Below are 16349 nucleotides of genomic sequence, written 5' to 3'. Positions count from 1 at the left end.
TCCCAAAGCCTAAGGCTGGGACGCCCCACGCCAGGGGCTCCTTAAGCCGAAGGGCTGGGGCGCCCCAGGCCAGTGGCTCCCAAAGCCTAAGGGTTGGGGCGCCCCAGGCCTGGGGTTCCCAAAGCCTAAGGACTGGGGCGCCACAGGCTTGGGACTCCCAAAGTCAAAAGGCTGGGGGGCCCCAGGCCTGGGGCCTCCAAAGCCTAAGGGCTGGGGCGCCCCAGGCCTGGAGTTCCCAAAGCCTAAGGGCTGGGACGCCACAGGCCTGGGGCTCCCTAAACCTAAGGACTGGGCCGCCCCATGCCTGGGGCTACCTAAGCCTAAGGACGCAGGCGTCCCAAGCCTGGTGCTCCCTAAGCCTAAGGGCTGGGGCGCCCCAAGCCTGGGCCTCCCAAAGACTAAGGGCTGGGGCGCCCCGCTCTGGGGAACCCTAAGCCTATGGGCTGGGACGCCCCAGGCCTGGGGCTCCCAAAGCATAAGGGCTGGGGCGCCCTAGGCCTGGCGCGCCCTAAGCCGAAGGGCTGGGCCGTCCTAGGCCATGGGCTCCCTAAGCCTAAGGGCTGGTGCGCACCAGGCCTGGGGCTCCCTAAGCCTAAGGGCTGGAGCGCCCCAGGCCTGGGGCTCCCAAAACCTAAGAGTGGGGCGCCCAAGGCCTTGGGCTCCCAAAGCCTAAGGCCTGGGGCGTACCATGCCTGGGGCTCCAAGCCTAAGGTCTTGGGTGCCCCAGGCCTGGGGCTCCAAGCCTAAGGGCTTGGGTGCCCCAGGCCTGGGGCTCCCAAAGCCCAAGGGCTGGGGTGCCCCAGGGCTGGGGCTCGCAAGCCTAAAAGCTGTGGCGCCCCAAGCCTGGAGCTCCCAAAGCCTAAGGGCTGGGGCGCCCCAGCCAGGGATCCCTAAGCAAAAGGCCTGGGGCGCCACAGGCCTGGGGCTCCCTAAGCCAAAGGGCTGGGACCCCCTAGGCCTGGGGCGCCCAAAGCCTAAGGGCTGTGGCGCCCCAGGCCTGGGGCTCCCTAACCCTAAGTGCTGCGGGGCTTCAGGCCAGGGGCTCCCTAAGCCGAAGGGCTGGGGTGTCGCAACCCTTGGACTCCCAGAGCCTAAGGGCTGGGGCGCCCCAGGCCTGGGGCTCCCTAAGCCTTAGGGCTGGGGCGCCCCAGCCAGGGATACCTAAGCCTAAGGGCTGGGGCGCCCCAGGCCTGGGGCTCCCTAAGCATAAGGGTTGGGGCGCCCCAGCCAGGGTTCCCTAAGCCAAAGTGCTGGGGCGCCCAAGGCCTGGGGCTCCCTAAGCCAAAGGGCTGGGACCCCCTAGGCCTGGGGCGCCCAAAGCCTAAGGGCTGTGGCGCCCCAGGCCTGGGGCTCCCTAACCCTAAGGGCTGCGGGGCTTCAGGCCAGGGGCTCCCTAAGCCGAAGGGCTGGGGTGTCGCAACCCTTGGACTCCCAGAGCCTAAGGGCTGGGGCGCCCCAGGCCTGGGGCTCCCTAAGCCTTAGGGCTGGGCCGCCCCAGCCAGGGATACCTAAGCCTAAGGGCTGGGGCGCCCCAGGCCTGGGGCTCCCTAAGCATAAGGGTTGGGGCGCCCCAGCCAGGGATCCCTAAGCCAAAGTGCTGGGGCGCCCCAGGCCTGGGGCTCCCTAAGCCAAATGGCTGGGACCCCCTAGGCCTGGGGCGCCCAAAGCCTAAGGGCTGTGGCGCCCCAGGCCTGGGGCTCCCTAACCCTAAGGGCTGGGGGGCTTCAGTCCTGGGGCTCCCTAACCCGAAGGGCTGGGGTGTCGCAACGCTTGGACTCCCAGAGCCTAAGGGCTGGGGCGCCCCAGGCCTGGGGTTCCCTAAGCCTTAGGGCTGGAGCGCCCCAGGTCAGGGGCTCCCAAATCCTAAGGGCTGGGGCACCCCAGGCCTTGGGCTCCCAAAGCCTAAGGGCTGGGGCGCCCTAGGCCTGGCGCGCCCTAGCCGAAGCGCTGGGGCGTCCCAGGCCATGGGCTCCCTAAGCCTAAGGGATGGGGCGCCCCATTCCTGGGCCTCCCTAAGCCTAAGGGCTGGAACGCACCAGGCCTGGGGTTTCCAAAACCTAACGGCTGGGGCGCCCCAGGCCTGGGGCTCCCAAAGCCTAAGGGCTGGGGCGCCCCAGGCCAGGAACTCCCTAAGCCTAAGGGCTAGGGGGCCCTAGGCCTGGGACACTCAAAGCCTAAGGGCTGGGGCGCCCCAGGCCTTGGGCTCCCTAAGCCTTAGGCCTGGGGGGCTTCAGGCCTGGGGCTCCCTAAGCCGAAGGGCTGGGGAGTCGCAAGCCTTGGGCTCCCTAAGCCTAAGGGCTGGGGCGCCCCAGGCCTGGGGCTCCCTATGCCTTAGGGCTGGAGCGCCCCAGGCCTGGGGCTCCCAAAGCCTAAGGGATGGGGCGCCCTAGGCCTGGCGCGCCCTAGCCGAAGGGCTGGGGCGCCCCAGGCCAGGGAATCATTAAGCCTAAGGGCTGGGGCACCCCAGGCCTCGGGCACCGAAAGCCTAATGGCTGGGGCGCCGCAGGCCTTGGGCTCCCAAAGCCTAAGGGCTGGGGCGCCCCAGGCCTGTGGCTCCCAAAGCCTAAGGCTGGGATGCCCCATGCCAGGGTCTCCCTAAGCCGAAGGGTTGGGGCGTCCCAGGCCAAGGGCTCCCTAAGTCTAAGGGCTGGGGCGCCGCATGCCTGGGGCTCCGTAAGCCTAAGGGCTGGGGCGCCCCAGGCCAGCGGCTCCCTAAGAATTAGGGCTGGGGGGCTTCCGGCCTGAGGGTCCCTAAGCAGAAGGGCGGGGGAGTCGCAAGCCTTGGGCTCCCTAAGCCTAAGGGCTGGGGCGCCCCGGCCTGGGGATCGCTACGCCTTAGGGTTGGAGCGCCCCAGGCCATGGGCTCCCTAAGCCTAAGGGCTGGGGCGCCACAGCCTGGGGCTCCCTAAGCCTAAGGGCTGGGACGCCCCAGGCCTGGGGCTCCCTAAGCCTAATGGCTGGAGCGCCCCAGGCCTGGGGCACCCAAAGCCTAAGGGCTGGGGTGCCCCAGGCCTGGGGCTCTCAAAGCCTAAGGGCTGTGGCGCCCCAGGCCAGGGGCTCCCTAAGCCTAAGTACTGGGGTGTACCATGCTTGGGGCTCCCAAAGCCTAAGGGCTGGGGCGCCCCAGGCCTGGGGCTCCCAAAGCCTAAGGGCTGGGGAGCCCCAGGCCTTTGGCTCCCTAACCTAAGGGCTGGGGCGTACCATGCCTCTGGCTCCCAAATCCTAAGGGCTGGAGCGCCCCAGGACTGGGGCTCCCTAAGCCGAAGGGCTGGGGCATCCCAAGCCATGGGGTCCCTAAGCCTAAGGGCTGGGGCGCCCCAGTCCTGGGGCTCCCAAAGCCTAAGTGCTGGGGCGCCCCAGGCCTGGGGTTCCCTAAGCCTAAGTGCTGGAGTGCCCCTGGCCTGGGGCTCCCAAAGCCTAAGGGCTCGTGCGCCCCAGGCACGGGGCACTCTATGCCTAAAGGCTGGGTAGCCCCAGACCTGAGGCTCCCAAAGCCTAAGGGCTGGGGCGCCCAAGGCCTGGCGCGCCCTAAGCCGAAGGGCTGGGGCGTCCCAGGCCATGGGCTCCCTAAGCCTAAGGGCTGGTGCGCCCCAAGCCTTGGGCTCCCTAAGCCTAATGGCTGGAGCGCCCCAGGCCTGGGGCTCCCAAAGCTTAAGGGTTGGGGCGCCCAAAGCCTTGGGCTCCCAAAGCCTAAGGGCTTGGGCGCCCTAGGCCATGGGCTCCCTAAGCTTAAGGGCTGGGGGGGCCCAGACGTGGGGCACCCTAAGCCAACGGGCGGGGGCGCCCCAGGCCTGGGGCTCCCAAAGCCTAAGGGCTGGGGCGCCCAAGGAATGGCGCGCCCTAAGCCGAAGGGCTGGGGCGTCCCAGGCCATGGGCTCCCTAAGCCTAAGGGCTGGAGTGCCCCAGGCTTGGGGTTCCCAAAGCCTAAGGGCTTGGGCGCCCCAGACCTGGGGCACCCTAAGCCTAAGGGCTGCGTGCCTCATGCCTGTGGATCCCAAATCCTAAGGGCTAGGGGGGCCTAGGCCTGGCGCTCCCTAAACCTAAGGGCTGTGGCGCCCCAGGCCAGAAGCTCCCAAAGCCGAAGTGCTGGGGTGCCCCAGGCCTGGGGCTCCCAAAGCCTAAGGACTGGGGCGTACCATGCCTGGGGCTCCCAACTCCTAAGGGCTTGGGTGCCCCAGGCCAGAAGCTCCCAAAGCCGAAGTGCTGGGGTGCCCCAGGCCTGGGGCTCCCAAAGCCTAAGGGCTGGGGCGCCCCATGAATGGGCTCCCTAAGCATAAGGGCTGGGGCGCCCCAGCCAGGGATCCCTAAGCCAAAGGGCTGGGGCGCCCCAGGCCTGGGGCTCCCTAAGCCAAAGGGCTGGGACCCCCTAGGCCTGGGGCTCCCAAAGCCTAAGGGCTAGGGGGCCCTAGGCCTGGGACACCCAAAGCCTAAAGGCTGGGGCGCCCCAGGCCTTGGGCTCCCTAAGCCTTAGGCCTGGGGGGCTTCAGGCCTGGGGCTCCCTAAGCCGAAGGGCTGGGGTGTCGCAAGCCTTGGGCTCCCTAAGCCTAAGGGCTGGGGCGCCCCAGGCCAGGGAATCATTAAGCCTAAGGGCTGGGGCGCCCCAGGCCTCGGGCACCCAAAGCCTAAGGGCTGGGGCGCCGCAGCCCTTTGGCTCCCAAAGCCTAAGGGCTGGGGCGCCCCAGGCCTGTGGCTCCCAAAGCCTAAGGCTGGGATGCCCCATGCCAGGGGCTCCCTAAGCCGAAGGGTTGGGGCGTCCCAGGCCAAGGGCTCCCTAAGTCTAAGGGCTGGGGCGCCCCGGCCTGGGAATCGCTAAGCCTTAGGGTTGGAGAGCCCCAGGCCTGGGGCTCCCAAAGCCTAAGGGCTGGGTCGGCCTAGGCCTTGCGCGCCCTTGCCGAAGGGCTGGGGCGTCCCAGACCATGGGCTCCCTAAGCCTAAGGGCTGGGGCGCCCCATGCCTGGGGCTCCCTAAGCCTAAGGGCTGGGACGCCCCAGGCCTGGGGCTCCCTAAGCCTAATGTCTGGAGCGCCCCAGGCATGGGGCACCCAAAGCCTAAGGGCTAGGGTGCCCCAGGCCTGGGGCTCTCAAAGCCTAAGGGCTGTGGCGCCCCAGGCCAGGGGCTCCCTAAGCCTAAGTGCTGGGGCGTACCATGCCTGGGGCTCCCAAAGCCTAAGGGCTGGGGTGCCCCAGGCCTGGGGCTCCCAAAGCCTAAGGGCTGAGGAGCCCCAGGCCTGGGGCTCCCTAACTTAAGGGCTGGGGCGTACCATGCCCGTGGCTCCCAAATCCCAAGGGCTGGGGCGCCCCAGGACTGAGGCTCCCTAAGCCGAAAGGTTGGGGCATCCCAAGCCATGGGTTCCCTAAGCCTAAGGGCTGGGGCGCCCCAGGCCTGGGGCTCCCAAAGCCTAAGTGCTGGGACTCCCCAGGCCTGGGGCTCCCTAAGCCTAAGGGCTGGAGTGTCCCAGACCTGGGGCTCCCAAAGGCTAAGGGCTCAGGCGCCCCAGGCCCGGGGCTCTCTATGCCTAAAGGCTGGGTAGCCCCAGGCCTGGGGCTCCCAAAGCCTAAGGGCTGGGGCGCCCAAGGTCTGGCGCGCCCTAAGCCGAGGGCTGGGGCGTCCCAGGCCATGGGCTCCCTAAGCCTAAGGGCTGGTGCGCCCCAGGCCTGGGGCTCCCTAAGCCTAAGGGCTGGAGCGCCCAAGGCCTGGGGCTCCCAAAGCCTAAGGGTTGGGGCGCCCAAAGCCTTGGGCTCCCAAAGCCTAAGGGCTTGGGCGCCCTAGGCCATGGGCTCCCTAAGCTTAAGGGCTGGGGGGCCCAAACGTGGGGCACCCTAAGCCTTAGGCCTGGGGGGCTTCAGGCCTGGGGCTCCCTAAGCCGAAGGGCTGGGGAGTCGCAAGCCTTGGGCTCCCTAAGCCTAAGGGCTGGTGCGCCCCAGGCCTGGGGCTCCCTAAGCCTAAGGGCTGGAGTGACCCAGGCTTGGGGCTCCCAAAGCCTAAGGGCTTGGGCGCCCTAGGCCTGTCGCGCCCTAAGCCGATATGCGGGGGCGTCCCAGGCCTGGGGCTCCCTAAGCCGACGGGCGGGGGCGTCCCAGGCCTGGGGCTCCTTAAGCCTAAGTACTGGGACGCCCCAGGCCTGGGGCTCCCTAAGCCTAAGGGCTGGAGCGCCCCAGGCTTTCGGCTCCCAAAGCCTAAAGGCAGGGGCACCCCAGGCCTGGGGCTACCAAAGCCTAAGGGCTGGGGCGTCCCTGGCCATGGGCTCCCTAAGCTTAAGGGCTGGGGCGCCCCAGACCTGGGGCACCCTAAGCCTAAGGGCTGCGTGCCTCATGCCTGTGGATCCCAAAGCCTAAGGGCTAGGGCGGCCTAGGCCTGGCGCTCCCTAAGCCTAAGGGCTGTGGCGCCCCAGGCCAGAAGCTCCCAAAGCTGAAGTACTGGGGTGCCCCAGGCCTGGGGCTCCCAAAGCATAAGGGCTGGGGCGTACCATGCCTGGGGCTCCCAACGCCTAAGAGCTGGGGCGCCCCAGGCCTGGGGTTCCCAAGCCGAAGGGCTGGGGGGTCACAGGCCTCGGGCTACCAAGCCTAAAGGTTGTGGCGCCCCAGGCCTGGGGCTGCCTAAGCCTAAGGACTGGGGGGCTTCAGGCCTGGGGCTCCCTAAGCCGAAGGGCTGGGGAGTCGCAAGCCTTGGGCTCCCTAAGCCTAAGGGCTGGGGCGCCCCAGGCCTGGGGCTCCCTAAGCCGAAGGGCTGGGGAGCCATAGGCCTGGCGCGCCCTAGCCGAAGGGCTGGGGCGTCCCAGGCCATGAGCTCCCTAAGCCAAAAGGCTGTGGCGCCCCAGGCCTGGGGCTCCCTAAGCCGAAGGGCTGGGGCGTTCCAGGCCATGGTCTCCCTAAGCCTAAGGGCTGTGGCGCCCCAGGCCTGGGGCTCCCTAAGCCTAAGGGCTGGAGCGCCCCGGCCTTGGGCTCCTAAAGCCTAAAGGCTGGGGCACCCCAGGCCTGGGGCTACCAAAGACTAAGGGCTGGGGCGTCCCTGGCCATGGGCTATCTATGGTTAAAGGCGGGGGCGCCCCAGGCTTGGGGCACCCTAAGCCTAAGGGCTGCGCGCCCCATGCCTGTGGATCCCAAAGCCTAAGGGCTAGGGTGGCCTAGGCCTGGGGCTCCCTAAGCCTAAGGGCTCGGACGCCCCAGGCCTGGGGATCCCTAAGCTGAAGGGCTGGGGTGCCCCAGGCCTGGGGCTCCGTAAGCCTAAGGGCACGGATGCCCCAGGCCTGGGGCTCCCTAAGCCTAAGGACTGGGGGTCTTCAGGCCTGGAGCTCCCTAAGCCGAAGGGCTGGAGCGCCCCAGGCCTGGGGCTCCCAAAGCCTAAGGTCTGGGGCACCCCTGGCCTTGGGCTCCCAAAGCCTAAGGGCTGGGGCGCCCTAGGCCTGGCGCGCTCTTGCCGAAGTGCTGGGGCGTCCCAGGCCATGGGCTCCCTAAGCCAAAAGGCTGGGGCGCCCCTTGCGTGGGGCTACCAAAACCTAAGGGCTTGGCGCCCCAGGCCTGCGGCTCCCAAAGCCTAAGGGCTGGGGCGCCCTAGGCCTGGAGCTCCCTATGCCGAAGAGCTGGGGCGTCCCAGGCCATGGGCTCCCTAAACCTAATTCTGGTGCGCCCCAGGCCTGCGGCTCCCTAAGCCTAAGGGCTGGAGTGCCCCAGGCCTTGTGCTCCTAAAACCTAAGGGCTGGGGCGCCCCAGGCCTGGGGCTCCCAAAGCCTAAGGGCTGGGGCGCCCTGGCCTGGGGCTCCCAAAGCCTAAGGCTGGGACGCCCCACGCCAGGGGCTCCCTAAGCCTATGGCTGGGGCGCCACAGGCCAGGGGCTCCCAAAGCCTAAGGGCTGGGGCGCCCCAGGCCTGGGTTCCCAAAGCCTAAGGGCTGGGCGCCCCAGGCTTGGGAATCCCAAAGTTAAAAGGCTGGGGCGCCCCAGGCCTGGGGCTCCCAAAGCCTTAGGGCTGGGTCCCTCCAGGCCTCGGGCTCCCAGAGTCTAAGGGCAGGGGCGACCCGGCCTAGGGCTCGCAAAGCCTAAGGGCTTGTGCGCCCCAGGCCAGGGATCCCAAAGCATAAGGGCTGGGGAGCCCCGGCCTGGGGCTCCCATAGCCTAAGTCTGGGGCGCCCCAGGCCAGGGGCTCCCTAAGCTTAAGGGCTGGGGCCCCCCGGCCTGGGGCTCCCTAAACCTAAGGGCTGGGGCGCCCCAGGCCTGGGGCTTCCAAAGCCTAAGTGCTGGGGCGCCCCTGGCCTTGGGCACCCAAAACCTAAGGGCTGGGGTGAACTAGGCCTGGCGCGCCCTAAGTCGAAGGGCTAGGGCGCCCCAGGCCTGCGGCTCCCAAAGCCTAAGGGCTGGGGCGCCCTAGGCCTGGAGCTCCCTATGCCGAAGAGCTGGGGCGTCCCAGGCCATGGGCTCCCTAAACCTAATTCTGGTGCGCCCCAGGCCTGCGGCTCCCTAAGCCTAAGGGCTGGAGTGCCACAGGCCTTGTGCTCCCAAAACCTAAAGGCTGGGGCGCCCCAGGCCTGGGGCTCCCAAAGCCTAAGGGCTGGGGCGCCCTGGCCTGGGGCTCCCAAAGCCTAAGGCTGGGACGCCCCACGCCAGGGGCTCCCTAAGCCTATGGCTGGGGCGCCACAGGCCAGGGGCTCCCAAAGCCTAAGGGCTTGGGCGCCCCAGGCCTGGGTTCCCAAAGCCTAAGGGCTGGGGCGCCCCAGGCCTGGGGCTCCCAAAGTCTAAGGGCTGGGGCGCCCTGGCCTGGGGCTCCCAAAGCCTAAGGCTGGGACGCCCCACGCCAGGGGCTCCCTAAGCCTATGGCTGGGGCGCCACAGGCCAGGGGCTCCCAAAGCCTAAGGGCTTGGGCGCCCCAGGCCTGGGTTCCCAAAGCCTAAGGGCTGGGGCGCCCCAGGCTTGGGACTCCCAAAGTTAAAAGACTGGGGCGCCCCAGGCCTGGGGCTCCCAAAGCCTTAGGGCTGGGTCCCTCCAGGCCTCGGGCTCCCAGAGTCTAAGGGCAGGGGCGACCCGGCGTAGGGCTCGCAAAGCCTAAGGGCTTGTGCGCCCCAGGCCAGGGATCCCAAAGCATAAGGGCTGGGGAGCCCCGGCCTGGGGCTCCCATAGCCTAAGTCTGGGGCGCCCCAGGCCAGGGGCTCCCTAAGCTTAAGGGCTGGGGCCCCCCGGCCTGGGGCTCCCTAAACCTAAGGGCTGGGGCGCCCCAGGCCTGGGGCTTCCAAAGCCTAAGTGCTGGGGCGCCCCTGGCCTTGGGCACCCAAAACCTAAGGGCTGGGGTGCACTAGGCCTGGCGCGCCCTAAGTCGAAGGGCTGGGGCGTCCCAGGCCATGGGCTCCCTAAGCCTAAGGGCTGGTGCGCCCCAGGCCTGGGGCTCCCTAAGCCGAAGTGCTGGGGCGCATCCGGCCTGGGGCTCCCAAAGCCTAAGGGCAGGGGCATCACAGCCCTTGGGCTCCCTAAGCCTAAACGCTGGAGTGCCCTAGGCCTGGGGCTCCCAAAGCCTAAGAGCTGGTTCTCCCCAGGCCTGGGCCACCCTAAGCCTAAGGGCTGGGCGCCCCAGGCCTGAGGCTCCCAAAGCCTAAGGGCTGAGGCACCCTAGGCCTGGCGCTCCCTAAGCCGAAGGGCTGGGGCGTCCCAGGCCATGGGCTCCCTAAGCCTAAGGGCTGGTGTGCCCCAGGCCTGGGGCTCTCAAAGACTAAGGGCTGGGGTGCCCCAGGCCTTGGGCTCCCTAAGCCTAAAGGCTGGGGTGTACCATGCCTTGGGCTCCCAAAACCGAAGGGCTGGGTCCCCACAGGCCTGGGGCCCCTAAGTCTAAGGGCTGGGGCGTCCCAGGCCATGGGCTCCCCTAGCATAAGGGCTGATGTGCCCCAGCACTGGGGCTCCCTAAGCCTAAGAGCTGGAGCGCCTCATTCCTGGGGAACCTGAGCCTAAGGGATGGGGTGCCCCAGGCCATGGGCTCCCTAAGCCTAAGGGCTGTGGCGCCCAGAGCCTGAGGCTCCCTAAGCCTAAGGGCTGGGGCGCATCAGGCCTGGGGCTCCCAAGCCTAAGGGCAGGGGCGTTGCAACCCTTGGTCTCCCTAAGCCTATGGGCTGGGGCGCCCCAAGCCTGGGCTCCCAAAGCCTAAGTGCTGCGCCCTGGTCTGGGGCACCCTAAGCCTAAGGGCTGGGGCACCCTAGCCCTGGCGCGCCCTAAGCCGAAGGGCTGGGGCGTCCCAGGCCATGGGCTCCCTAAGCCTAAGGGCTGGTGCGCTCCAGGCATGGGGCTCCCAAAGCCTAAGGGTGGGGCGCCCAAGGCCTTGGGCTCCCAAAGCCTAAGGCCTGGGGCGTACCATGCCTGGGGCTCCCAAAGCCTAAGGGCTTGGGTGCCCCAGGCCTGGGGCTCCCAAGCCTAAAGGCTGTGGCGCCCCAAGCCTGGAGCTCCCAAAGCCTAAGGGCTGGGGCGCGCCATGCCTGGGGCTCCCTAAGCCTAAGGGCTGGGGCGCACCAGGCCAGGGATCCCTAAGCCTAAGGGCTGGGGCGCCCCAGGCCTGGGGCTCCCTAAGCCGAAGAGCTGGGACCCCCTAGGCCTGGGGCGCCCAAAGCCTAAGGGCTGTAGCGCCCCAGGCCTGGGGCTCACTAACCCTAAGGGCTGGAGTTCTTCAGGTCTGGGGCTCCCAAAGCCTAAGGGCTGGGGCACCCCAGGCCTTGGGCTCCCAAAGCCTAAGGTCTGGCCGCCCTAGCCTGGCGCGACCTAGCCGAAGCGTTGGGGCGTCCCAGGCCACGGGCTCCCTAAGCCTAAGGGCTGGGGCGCCCCATTCCTGGGCCTCCCTAAGCCTAGGGGTTGGGACGCCCCAGGCCTGGGGTTTCTAAAGCCTAACGGCAGGGGCGCCCCAGGCCTTAGGCTCCCAAAGCCTTAGGGCTGGGGCGCCCCGGGCCAGGGACTCCCTAAGCCTAAGGGCTAGGGCGCCCTGGGCCTGGGGCCCCCAAAGCCTAAGGACCGGGGCGCCCCAGGCCTAGGGCTCCCAAAGCCTAATGCTTGGGCGCCCCAGGCATGGGGCTCCCAATTCTAGGCAGGGACGCCCCATGCCAGGGGCTCCCTAAGCCGAAGGGCTGGGGCGCCCCAGGCCAGTGGCTCCCTAAGCCTAATGCCTGGGGGGCTTCAGGCCTGGGGCTCCCTAAGCCGAAGGGCTGGGTAGTCGCAAGCCTTGGGCTCCCTAAGCTTAAGGGCTGGGGCGCCCCAGGCCTGGGGCTCCCTAAGCCTTAGGGCTGGAGCGCCCCAGGCCTGGGGCTCCCAAAGCCTAAGGGCTGGGGCGCCCTAGGCCTGGCGCACCCTAGCCGAAGGGCTGGGGCGTCCCGGGCCATGGGCTCCCTAAGCCTAAAGGCTGAGACACCCCAGGCTTTGGGCTCCCAAAACCTAAGGGCTGAGGCGCCCTAGGCCTGGCGCACCCTAGCCGAAGGGCTGGGGCGCCCCAGGCCAGGGACTCATTAAGCCTAAGGGCTGGGGCGCCCCAGGCCTGGGGCACACATGGCCTAAGGGTGGGGCGTCCCAGGCCTTGGGTTCCAAAGAGTAAGGGCTGGGGCGCCCCAGGCCTGCGGCTCCCAAAGCCTAAGGCTGGGATGCCCCATGCCAGGGGCTCCCTAAGCCGAAGGGCTGGGGCGCCCCAGGCCTGGGGCTCCCAAAACCTAAGGGCTGGGGCGCCCCAGGCCAGGGGCTCCCTAAGCCTTAGGGCTGGGGGGCTTCCGGCCTGGGGCTCCCTAAGCCGAAGGGATGGGGAGTCGCAAGCTTTGGGCTCCCTAACCCTAAGTGCTGGGGCGCCCCGGCCTGCGGATCCCTAAGCCTTAGGTTTGGAGCACCCCAGGCCAGGGGCTCCCAAAGCCTAAGGGCTGGGGCGCCCTAGGCCTGGCGCGCCCTAGCAGAAGGGCTGGGGCGTCCCAGTCCAAGGGCTCCCTAAGCCTAAGGGCTGGGCCGCCACAAGCCTGGGGCTCCCTAAGCCTAAGGGCTGGGACGCCACAAGCCTGGGGCACCCAAAGCCTAAGGGCTGGGGCGCCCCAGGCCTTGGGCTCCCAAAGCCTAAGGGCTGGGGCGCCCCAGGCCTGGGGCTCCCAAAGCCTGAGGCTGGGCCGCCCCATGCCAGGGGCTCCCTATGCTGAAGGTCTGGGGCACCCAAGGCCAGGGGCTCCCAAACCTAAGTCCTGGGGCGCCCCATGCCGAGGGTCCCAAAGCCTAAGGGTTTTGGCGCCCCAGGCCAGGGGCTCCCTAAGCCTAAGGGCTGGGGCGTACCATGCCTGGGGCTCCCAAAGCCTAAGAGCTGGGGCGCCCCAGGCCTGGGGCTCCTAAAAGCCTAAGGGCTGGGGAGCCCCAGGCCTCAGGCTCCCTAACCTAAGGGCTGGGGCGTACCATGCCTGTGGCTCCCAAATCCTAAGGGCTGGGGTGCCCCAGGCCATGGGCTCCCTAAGCCTAAGGGCTGTGGCGCCCAGGGCCTGGGGCTCCCTAAGTCTATGGGCTGGGGCGCATCAGGCCTGGGGCACCCAAAGCCTAAGGGCTGGGGCGCCCCAGGCCTTGGGCTCCCAAAGCCTAAGGGCTGGGGCGCCCCAGGCCTGGGGCTCCCAAAGCTTAAGGCTGGGCCGCCCCATGCCAGGGGCTCCATAAGCCGAAGGTCTGGGGCACCCCAGGCCAGGGGCTCCCAAACCTAAGTTCTGGGGCGCCCCAGGCCTGGGGCTTCCAAAGCCTAAGGGTTGTGGCGCCCCAGGCCAGGGTCTCCCTAAGCCTAAGGGCTGGGGCGTACCATGCCTGGGGCTCCCTAATCTAAGGGCTGGGGCGTACCATGCCTGGGGCTCCCAAATCATAAGGGCTGGGCGCCCCAGGACTGGGGCTCCCTAAGCCGATGGCTGGGGCGTCCCAGGCCATGGGTTCCCTAAGCCTAAGGGCTGGGGCGCCCCAGGCCTGGGGCTACCTAAGCCTAAGGGCTGGGACACCCCAGGCCTGGGGCTCACTAAGTCGAAGGGCTGTGGCGTCCGAGGCCCTGGGCTCCATAAGCCTAAGGGCTGTGGGGCCCAGGCCCTGGGGCTCCCTAAGCCTAAGGGCTGGGGCGCATCAGGCTGGGGCTCCCAAAGCCTAAGGGCAGGGGCGTCGCAGCCCTTGGGCTCCCTAAGCCTAAGGGCTGTGGCGCCCCATTTCTGGGGCTCTCAAAGCCTAAGGGCTGGGGCGCCCCAGGCTTGGGGCACCCTAAGCCTAAGGGCTCGGGCGCCCCAGGCCTGGGGCTCCCTAAGCCTAAGGGATGGGGCACCCAAGGCCTGGCGTACCCTAAGCCGAAGGGCTGGGGCGTCCTAGGCCATGGGCTCCCTAAGCCTAAGGGCTGGTGGCCCCCAGGCCTGGGTCTCCCTAAGCCTAAGGGCTGCAGCGCCCCAGGCCTGGGGCTCCCAAAGCCTAAGGGTTGGGGCGCCCAAAGCCTTGGGCTCCCAAAGCCTAAGGGCAGGGGCGTCACAACCCTTGGTTTCCCTAAGCCTAAGAGATGGGTCTCCCCAGGCCTGGGGCACCCTAAGCCTAAGGGCTGGGGCGTCCCAGGCTATGGGCTCCCTAAGCCTAAGGGCGGGTGCGCGCCAGGCCTGGGGCTCCCTAAGCCTAAGGGCTGGGGTGTACAATGCCTGGGGCTCCCAAACCCGAAGGGCTGGGTCCCCCCAGGCCTGGGGCTCCCTAAGGCTAAGGGCTGGGGCGTCCCAGGCCATGGGCTCCCCTAGCCTAAGGGCTGGTGCGCCCCAGCACTGGGGCTCCCTAAGCCTAAGGGCTGGGGCGCCCCAGGCCTGGGGCACACATAGACTAAGGGTGGGGCGCCCCAGGCCTTGGGCTCCCAAAGCCTAAGGGCTGGGGCGCCCCAGGCCTGCGGCTCCCAAAGCCTAAGGCTGGGATGCCCCATGTCAGGGGCTCCCTATGCCGAAGGGTTGGGGCGCCCCAGGCCTGGGGCTCCCAAAGCCTAAGGGCTGGGGCGCCCCAGGCCAAGGGCTCCCTAAGCCTTAGGGCTGGGGGGCTTCCGGCCTGGGGCTCCCTAAGCCGAAGGGATGGGGAGTCGTAAGCTTTGGGCTCCCTAATCCTAAGTGCTGGGTCGCCCAGGCAAGCGGATCCCTAAGCCTTAGGTTTGGAGCACCCCAGGCCAGGGGCTCCCAAAGCCTAAGGGCTGGGGCGCCCTAGGCCTGGCGCGCCCTAGCCGAAGGGCTGGGGCGTCCCAGTCCAAGGGCTCCCAAAGCCTAAGGGCTGGGGCGCCACAAGCCTGGGGCTCCCTAAGCCTAAGGGCTGGGGCGTCACAAGCCTGGGGCTCCCTAAGCCTAAGGGCTGGAGCGCCCCAGGCCTTGGGCACCCAAAGCCTAAGGGCTGGGGCGCCCCAGGCCTTGGGCTCCCAAAGCCTAGGGGCTGGGGCGCCCCAACCAGGGGCTCCCAAAGCCTAAGGCTGGGCCGCCCCAAGCCAGGGGCTCCCTATGCTGAAGGTCTGGGGCACCCAAGGCCAGGGGCTCCAAAACCTAAGTCCTGGGGCGCCCCAGGCCTGGGGCTCCCAAAGTCTAAGGGTTTTGGCGCCCCAGGCCAGGGGCTCCCTAAGCCTAAGGTCTGGGGCGTACCATGCCTGGGGCTCCCAAAGCCTAAGAGCTGGGGCGCCCCAGGCCTGGGGCTCCTAAAAGCCTAAGGGCTGGGGAGCCCCAGGCCTCAGGCTCCCTAACCTAAGGGCTGGGGCGTACCATGCCTGTGGCTCCCAAATCCTAAGGGCTGGGGCGCCCCAGGCCATGGGCTCCCTAAGCCTAAGGGCTGTGGCGCCCAGGGCCTGGGGCTCCCTAAGTCTAAGGGCTGGGGCGCATCAGGCCTGGGGCACCCAAAGCCTAAGGGCTGGGGCGCCCCAGGCCTTGGGCTCCCAAAGCCTAAGGGCTGGGGCGCCCCAGGCCTTGGGCTCCCAAAGCCTAAGGGCTGGGGCGCCCCAGGCCTGTGGCTCCCAAAGCTTAAGGCTGGGCAGCCCCATGCCAGGGGCTCCATAAGCCGAAGGTCTGGGGCACCCCAGGCCAGGGGCTCCCAAACCTAAGTTCTGGGGCGCCCCAGGCCTGGGGCTTCCAAAGCCTAAGGGTTGTGGCGCCCCAGGCCAGGGTCTCCCTAAGCCTAAGGGCTGGGGCGTACCATGCCTGGGGCTCCCAAAGCCTAAGGTCTGGGGCGCCCCAGGCCTGGGGCTTCTAAAACCCTAAGGGCTGGGGAGCCCCAGGCCTGGGGCTCCCTAATCTAAGGGCTGGGGCGTACCAAGCCTGTGGCTCCCAAATCCTAAGGGCTGGGGCGCCCCAGGACTGGGGCTCCCTAAGCCGATGGCTGGGGCGTCCCAGGCCATGGGTTCCCTAAGTCTAAGGGCTGGGGCGCCCCAGGCCTGGGGCTCCCTAAGCCTAAGGGCTCGGACACACCAGGCCTGGGGCTCACTAAGCCGAAGGGCTTTGGCGTCCGAGGCCCTGGGCTCCCTAAGCCTAAGGGCTGTGGGGCCCAAGCCCCGGGGCTCCCTAAGCCTAAGGGCTGGGGCGCATCAGGCCTGGGGCAACCAAAGCCTAAGGGTAGGGGCGTCGCAGCCCTTGGGCTCCCTAAGCCTAAGGGCTGTGGCGCCCCATTTCTGGGGCTCTCAAAGCCTAAGGGCTGGGGCGCCCCAGGCTTGGGGCACCCTAAGCCTAAGGGCTCGGGCACCCCAGGCCTGGGGCTCCCTAAGCCTAAGGGATGGGGCGCCCAAGGCCTGGCGTGCCCTAAGCCGAAGGGCAGGGGCGTCCCAGGCCATGGGCTCCCTAAGCCTAATGGCTGGTGCCCCCCAAGCCTGGGGCTCCCTAAGCCTAAGGGCTGCAGCGCCCCAGGCCTGGGGCTCCCAAATCCTAAGGGTTAGGGCGCCCAAAGCCTTGGGCTACCAAAGCCTAAGGGCAGGGGCGTCACAACCCTTGGTTTCCCTAAGCCTAAGAGATGGGTCTCCCCAGGCCTGGGGCACCCTAAGCCTAAGGGCTGGGGCGTCCTAGGCCTGGTGCTCCCAGAGCCGAAGGGCTGGGGTGTCCCAGGCTATGGGCTCCCTAAGCCTAAGGGCTGGTGCGCGCCAGGCCTGGGGCTCCCTAAGCCTAAGGGCTGGGGTGTACAATGCCTGGGGCTCCCAAACCCGAAGGGCTGGGTCCCCCCAGGCCTGGGGCTCCCTAAGGCTAAGGGCTGGGGCGTCCCAGGCCATGGGCTCCCCTAGCCTAAGGGCTGGTGCGCCCCAGCACTGGGGCTCCCTCAGCCTAAGGGCCTTGCGCCCCAGGCCTTGGGCTCCCAAAGCCTAAGGGCTGGGGCGCCCCAGGCCTGTGGCTCCCAAAGCCTAAGGCTGGGACGCCCCATGCCAGGGGCTCCCT

This window comes from Tenrec ecaudatus, chromosome 11 (genome assembly GCF_050624435.1).
Source record: "Tenrec ecaudatus isolate mTenEca1 chromosome 11, mTenEca1.hap1, whole genome shotgun sequence".
NCBI lineage: Eukaryota > Metazoa > Chordata > Mammalia > Afrosoricida > Tenrecidae > Tenrec > Tenrec ecaudatus.
Note: the sequence above shows the minus strand (reverse complement) of the source record.